Source organism: Nematolebias whitei, chromosome 13 (assembly GCF_014905685.2).
Source record: "Nematolebias whitei isolate Nwh7 chromosome 13, NemWhi1, whole genome shotgun sequence".
NCBI classification, from domain to species: Eukaryota; Metazoa; Chordata; class Actinopteri; order Cyprinodontiformes; family Rivulidae; genus Nematolebias; species Nematolebias whitei.
In genome coordinates, this window is record NC_056510.1 from 731943 (window position 1) to 740102 (window position 8160).

The 8160-nt window shown below is 46.1% G+C and overlaps 1 protein-coding gene across 1 annotated transcript in view; it reads left to right on the plus strand.

Annotated features, from left to right (window-relative positions):
• LOC119419741 (contactin-associated protein-like 5) overlaps positions 1-8160 on the plus strand; it is a 354615-nt gene that overhangs the window by 229557 nt on the left and 116898 nt on the right. The gene's annotated exons all lie outside the window — the stretch shown is intronic.

Consider the following 8160-nt stretch of genomic DNA (forward strand, 5'->3'; position numbering starts at 1 on the left):
TAAGGATTATTGTGCTGCACTTTTCTTAGACCTGTCTAAAGATTCTGACACTGTGGATCAGAACATCTTGTGTCATAAGCTCTCAGAAACTGGTTTCTCAGAACGCACCATTGGTTGGTTCTCTAACTATCTTTCAGATCGGAGTTAATGTGTTCAACATAATGGTACTTCCTCCAGTTATTTAACAGTCAACAATGGTGTACCACAAGGCTCAGTCTTAGGTCATACACTCTTTTCAATCTACATTTGTAATATAGGTCAAAGCATCCCTGATGCATGAGTACATTTCTATGCTGATGACACAGTCTATTGTCAAGCTAAAACAGTTGCTAAGGCTCTCCAGCTTTTGTAATCCTACTGCAACATCATCCAGGCAGATTTGTTCTATCTCAAACTTGTCTTAAATGTTGATAAAACCATCCATCCATCTGTCCGTCCGTCCATTTATCCATCCATCCATCCATTTTCTTACGCTTATCCAGGGTCGGGTCGTGGGGGCAGCAGCATAAGTAGGGAGGCCCAGACTTCCCTCTCCTCAGCCACTTGGGCCAGCTCCTCCGGGGGAATCCCGAGGCATTCCTAGGCCAGCCGAGAAACATATTCCCTCCAGCGTGTCCTGGGTCTTCCTCTGGGTCTCCTCCCGGTGGGACGTGTCCAGAACACCTCACCAGGGAGGCGTCCAGGAGGCATCCTAAACAGATGCCCGAGCCACCTCAACTGGCTCCTCTCGACGTGGAGAAGCAGCGGCTCTACTCAGAGTCCCTCCCGGATGACCGAGCTTATCACCCTATCTCTAAGGGAGAGCCCAGACACCCTGCAGAGAAAACCCATTTCGGCCATTTGTATCCAAGATCTCGTTCTTTCGGTCACAACCCAAAGCTCTTGACCATAGATGAGGGTAGGAACGTAGATCGATCGGTAAATTGAGAGCTTCGCCTTTTGACTCAGCTCTCTCTTCACCACGACAGACTTGTACAGCGCCCGCTTCACGGCAGATGCTGCACCTATCCGCCTATCAATCTCACTTTCCATTTTTCCCTCATTCGTGAACAAGACCCCAAGATACTTGAACTCCTCCACTTGGGGCAGGACATCCTCCCTGACCCGGAGAGGGCACTCTACCCTTTTTCGGCTCAAGATTATGATCTCGGACATGGAGGAATGGATCTTCATCCCGGCCGTGTCACACACAGCTGCAAACCGCACCAACGAAAGCTGTAGTTCACGATCTGATGAAGACAATAGAACCACATCATCTGCAAAAAGCAGAGATGCAATCCTAAGGCCACCAAAACGGACGCCCTCAACACCTTGGCTGCACCTAGAAATTCTGTCCATACAAGTTATAAACAGAATCGGTGACGAAGGGCAACCTTGGCTGAGTCCAACTCTCACTGGGAACAAGCCCGACTTACTGCCGGCAATGAGGACCAGGCTCTGACACCGGTCATACAGGGACCTAACAGTCTTTATCAAAGGGCCCGGTACCCCATACTCCCAGAGTACCCCCCACAGGGTTCCCCGAGGGACGTGGTCGAACGCCTTATCCAAGTCCACAAAGCACATGTAGACCGGTTGGGCAAACTCCCACACACCCTCCAGGACCCTACTGAGAGTGTAGAGCTGGTCCAGTGTTCCACGACCAGGACGAAAACCTCACTGCTCCTCCTGAATCCGAGGTTCGACTATCCAACAGACCCTCCTCTCCATAATCTCCGAATAGACCTTACCAGGGAGGCTTAAGAGCGTGATCCCCCTGTAGTTGAAACACACTCTACGGTCCCCCTTTTTGAATAAGGGGACCACCACCCCAGGTCTGCCAATCCAGGGGAACTTCCCCCGATGTCCACACAATATTGCAGAGTCGTGTAAGCCAACACAACCCTACAACATCCAGAGCCTTAAGGAACTCTGGGCGAATCTCAACCACCCCTGGGGCCCTGCCACTGATGAGCTTTTTAACCACCTTGGTGACCTCAGCACCAGAGATTGGAGGGCCCGGCCCAGAGTCCCCAGGCTCCACTTCCTCAGTGGAAGACATGCCGGTTTGATTGAGGAGGTCTTCAAAGTATTCTGCCCACTGACCCATGACATCCCGAGTTGAGGTCAGCAGCACACCACCCCCACTACAAACAGTGTTGGTGGTGTACCGCTTTCCCACCCGAGACGTCGGATGGTGGACCAGAATCGCTTGGAAGCCATGCAGAAGTCATTCTCCATGGCCTCTCCAAACTCCTCCCATGCTCGAGTTTTTGCCTTAGCGACCATCCGAGCCATATGTCGCTTGGACTGCCGGTACCCATCAGCTGCTTCCGGGGTCCCACAGGTCAGAAAGGCCTGATAGGACTCCTTCTTCTGCCTGACAGCATCCCTCACCGACAGTGTCCACCACCGGGATTGAGGGTTGCTGCCATGACAGGCACCGACAACCTTTCAGCTGCAGCTCCAGTAAGCCGCCTCGACAATAGAGGCACTGAACATGGCCCACTCGGACTCAATGTCCCCCACCTCCCCCGGAACATGTTCGAAGTCCTCCCGGAGGTGGGAGTTAAAGCTCCGTCTCACAGGAGACCCTGCCCGACGTTCCCAGCAAACCCGCACAATACGTTTGGGTCTGCCAAGTCTGACCGACATCCTCCCCCACCATCGGAGCCAACTCACCACCAGGTAGTGATCAGTGGACAGCTCCGCCCCTCTCTTCACCCGAGTGTCCAAGACATGTGGCCGCAGATCAGATGAGACAATGACAAAGTCTATCATCGAACTGCGGCCTAGGGTGTCCTGGTGCCAAGAGCACATATGGACACCCTTATGCTTGAACATGGTGTTCATTATGGACAATCCATGATGAGCACAGAAGTCTAACAACAGAACACCACTTGAGTTCAGATCAGGGGGGCCGTTCCTCCCAACCACACTCCTCCAGGTCTCACTGTCAATGCCCACGTGAGCATTGAAGTCCTCCAGCAAAACAAGGGAGTCCCCAGGAGGTGCACTTTCCAGTACCCCCTCCAAGGACTCCAAAAAGGGTGGATAATCAAAACTGCCGTTTGGTGCATAAGCACAAACGACAGTAGGAACCCGTCCCCCCACACGTAGGTGGAGGGAGGTCACCCTCTCATTCACCGGGGTGAACCCCAACACAAAGGCACCAAGATGGGGGGCAATAAGTATGCCCACTCCTGCTCGGCACCTCTCACCAAGGGCAAATCCAGCGTGGAAGAGTGTCCAACCCCTCTCAAGGAAACTGGTTCCAGAGCCATGTGTAGAGGTGAGTCTGACTATTTCTAGCCAAGAACCTCTCAACCTCACACACCAGCTCGGGCTCCTTCCCCACCAGTGAGGTGACATTCCACGTCCTAATAGCCAGCTTCTGTAGCCGAGGATCAGACCGCCAGGGTCCCCGCCCTCGGCCACCACCCATCCCACATTGCACCCGACCCCTTTGGCCCCTCCCACAGGTGGTGAGCCCATGGGAACGGGGACCCACATCTCCTCTTCGGGCTGTGCCCGGCTGAGCTCCATGGGTAAAAGCCCGGCCACCAGGCGCTCACCCGTGTGCCCCACCTCCAGGCCTGGCTCCAGAGTGGGGCCCCGGTGACCCACGTCCAGGGGAGGGAACATCAAGTCCATTTCTTTTTCTCATCATAGGGGTGTTTGGGCTGCACTTTGTCTGGTCCCTCACTTAGGACCTGTCTGTCATGGGTGACCCTACTAGGGGCGTAAAGCCCCTGACAGCATAGCTCCTAGGATCATTGGGACACTCAAACCCCTCCACCACGGTAAGGTGGCAGCCCAGGGAGGGGATAAAACCAAAGGGATGCTTTTTTCAAACAGGAAGCCGGTCCCATCAGTTCTTCCTCTGATTACTGGTTGTGGTGGAGGTCTCGCGATTCTTTACAAAAAGAAGTTCAACGTATCTCCAGTGACTGTACCCAAGTTCAGTTCCTTTGAAAGTGTTGCATTACAGATAAATTGAGCATCCATCCATCCATTATCTTTTACCCGCTTCTTCCATTTTGGGTCACGGGGGTCGCCAGTGCCCATGTCCAGTAATCACTGTACGAGAGGCGGGGTACACCCTGGACGGGTCACAAATCCATCACAGGGCCACATAGAGACAAACGAGACAAACAACCATTCACTCTCTCTCTCATACCTAGGGACAATTTAGGCCCTATTTACACAGACACGATGGGGGGAAACATGTTTTTTTTTGTATGTTAATTAGAGGAAAAGATTTGCGTTGACACGGATGGATTTTGTGTTTACATGCATCCGAAGGAATCTGCTGTAGTTACCGTGCCAGTTGTAGTTACCATGTTACTATTAACGTAGTTTACAGTTAACTTGTTTTAATAGTGTGTTTAGTTTAATTATCAGTATTTATGTGACGTACAGTTTGTGGTGTTGAATAAATAAATAAAAATTAAACCTGATGTCTTCATTTTCAACTTTAGTGTTCACGCTACATGTTTAGCATCATTTTAAATTTGAATTACATAATGTCTAGATAGCTTCATTTAGCTCAGAGCTTCATTATATCTCGCACACTAACATAAATACTGTTTATTATTAATAAACTGTTATTATTTAGCACATTTAGTATGTTATAGTGCAGCGCGACATGTGCGTGAGCCTCGTTCTATAAACAGCGACATTAGAACTGGATCTGATTGTGTCTCTTCCAACACAGATGTCGGTCACAGCACCTGGAATCTGATGTAGATTAACTACGAGATTAAAAATATATTCCATCAGTCGTAGTTCAGAAAGCAGTGTGTCCGCCGCCATGTTGATAGAAATATATCGTCTGTCCGCGCGTGTGTGCGCGCATGTGGTTTAACACAAAGTCTCAGCGGGAGATGTTTACATTATCAGCGGGGGGTCAGCGAAAAACCTCCACTCTGGAAGGTGGGTTGAAAAAACTCCGGATTCAAGGGGGGGCTCTGGTGTCGTGTAAATGAACAGCAGAACCGCAGAGAGAAAGCTGCAGATGCACTCAAAATATGCGCCGTATAAACGGCCCCTTAGAGTTACCAATCAGCCTAACATGAATGTTTTTGGTCTGTGGGAGGAAACCGGAGTTAAATGGAGCAGTTTCTACTATTTTAGTTGTTGTCTACTGTCCACCTAAGAACAATATTATGTTTTTTTTTTTTTATAATTTTCTACTTTTTTATCATTTATTTGCTCAGAATCTCCCAATATAATTCTACTGGGTGATTTTAATGTTCATATGGACAACCGCACACATATTTTAACTAAGGATTTTATATCAACCCTGGACAGCTTTGGACTTGCACAATATATTGACTTTCCCACTCTCTCCAAAGGTCACATTCATGACCTAGTTTGTTGTTCTGGTATAGCTCTCTCTCACTGTGTCACATCAAACCTGCCTATATCTGATCATAAACTGGTCTTTTTTAATGCTAATCTACAAATATCTAGATATCAGTCATCTCAAACTATCTATTTCCGTAATATCAAGAACATTGATTCTTCTGTACTCTTTAACAAACTGGATGTCTCCCTTAATTACAATAATCTATCTTGTCCTAATAGCCTGGTTTCGTACTACAACAGCAGTCTTCAAAGTATTTTGGATGAACTTGCCCCTGTTAAGACACGTACTGTTCACTTCTCTCGCTCTGCCCTCTGGTATACTCAAGAACTCTGCTGTCTTAAATCTAAAGGACGCCGTTTGGAATGACTTTATAATAAAACAGGACTCATTGTTCATAGAAATTTGTTTGAAGACCATATAAAACACAACAAGGGTTCTGTCTGCATGGCTAAATCAGCCCACTATGATAATTTAATTGGCACAAGTAATGGGAACACCAGAACTTTGTTTTCTACTATGAACACCATTCTACGACCTCCAGATACTCTCCCATGACACATGTACACCAGTGATTATTGCAACAAATTTATGGACTTTTTTAATGCTAAAATTGAAACCATCCATCAGGAATTGTCCATGTTGCAATCCACTTCCTCTGCTTGTCTTTCTTATAGCCCCACTACGACACCTATCTCCAGTTTTCAACTCCCTTCTCTGTCAGAAGTTTGCAGTCTCATCTATAAATCCAAGTCTTCTACCTGTCAGCTTGATCCACTTCCTACACACTTAGTTAAAGCTTGTCTACCTTCTCTATCTACGCTAATAACTGAGATGATTAATTTATCTCTCTCTTCTGGTTTTGTCCCACCATCACTCAAAACTGCTGCAATAACTCAAATTCTTAAAAAGCCAGGTGGTGATCCAAATGACTTAAATAACTTCAGACCAATTTCTGACCTTCGTTTCCAAAATACTCGAAAAAACAGTTGCAGTCCAGGTTCACAGTCATCTTTCTGATAATAATCTGTTTGAGGAACTTCAGTCAGGTTTCCGCGCCCTCCACAGCACTGAGACAGCTTTGATTAAAATCACCAATGATCTCCTGGTTGCTGCCGACTCTGGACTTTTATCAATTCTCATTCTCCTTGACCTGAGTGCAGCATTTGATGACATTTCACATGATATTCTTCTCGATAGATTACGTTCCATTGGTTTTTCTGGCATTGCTATAAATTGGTTTCAATCTTATCTCTCTGACCGTCAGCACTTTGTCCAACTCAAGAACTTCAAATCACAGTCCTTCACAGTTACTTCAGGTGTACCGCAGGGTTCTGTTCTTGATCCTCTCCTGTTTATAATTTATCTTCTTACACTTGGCCTTATCTTAAAAAAAAAATTGGAATTAATTTTCAATGTTATTGTTTTTTGTCTTTCAGATACACCTAGACCTATATATGGACCTACCATTCTGTGTTTTTTTGTCTCTCCTTCCTGTCCTCTCAACCAGCCGGTCAAAGCAGATGGCCGCTTGTCCTGAGCTGGTTCTGCTGGAGGTTTCTTTCTTTTAAAAGGGAGTTTTTTCTTTCCACTGTCTCCACTGTGCTTGCTCAGGATGGGAGACTGCAACAAAGCCAAGATTTAACTTGTCTGCTGGATTCCTTAGATAGAGAACTTTACTAACTGGCTTTTATGTGAATGTTCCTGTAAAGTGCCCTGAGACAACTTTGTTGCGATTTGCCACTATAGAAATAAACTGAATTTAATTGAATTGCTATGCGGATGACACCCAGCTCTACCTCTCCACCAAGCCCAACACCACCCTTCCACCATCCTTCCTTTCAGACTGCCTCTGTGAAATCAAATTATGGTTTAATCTGAACTTTCTTAAACTGAACTCAAATAAAACAGAATTCCTCCTTGTTGGCACCAAGTCTACCTTATCCAAATGTAATAGTTTCACAATTAAAGTTGATGATTCCACAGTTTCTCCCTCCTCTACAGCTAAGAGTCTGGGTGTCGTCCTTAATAGCACATTATCTTTTGAATCTCATGTCAATAACATTACTCGGCCTGCATATTTTCATCTTGGAAACATGAACCGTCTCCGTTCATTTCTTACCCCCACCAGCACAGCTATCCTTATCAATGCTCTAGTCACCTCTCGACTAGACTACTGTAACTCCCTCCTCTCAGATCTTCCTCTCAGAATCATCCATAAACTTCAGCTTTTCTAAACCGTCTTGTGATCTAACTGTTTTTGCTGCTATTCCTGTTGATTGTCCTTTTGGTTGCCATTTTGTTTTGATTTGTTGAAAAAAAAAAAGAGAAACTTAAATTTGTATGCCTATTTTATGACTGTCTATTGTTGTAGTTGTTACCCATTGCTGTCATCACTATTTGTTAAGAAATCAGTACTCTCTTGTAAATGAGTCTGTGAGGCTCTTAACCTGTAGAAATAAAGGTTGAAAGAAACACTGTACTGGACAAATCTCAGCAGGTACTCATTAATAAAAATGTCAAAATTAAATTATCCTGATGCATGCTCAACAATCCAGGTAGAAAAATCTAAAAATGTTAAATCTGATCCTCTGGACATTCAAAAAAAGAAAACGAAACAAAAAAAAAATAAAAAAATGCAGAAACGTTTCGTCCTCCATCCAAGAGACTTCCTCAGTCTGAGGTGCTGTATTCAGCTCAGTCTCTTAAATAGCACCTTCTCAGAGTGGATCAACCAGTTTGCTGCTGACAACCAAAACCAGCTGCTCACATGCTCAAGAAGGACCATCAGCCTAACAATGGATCATTAGCAC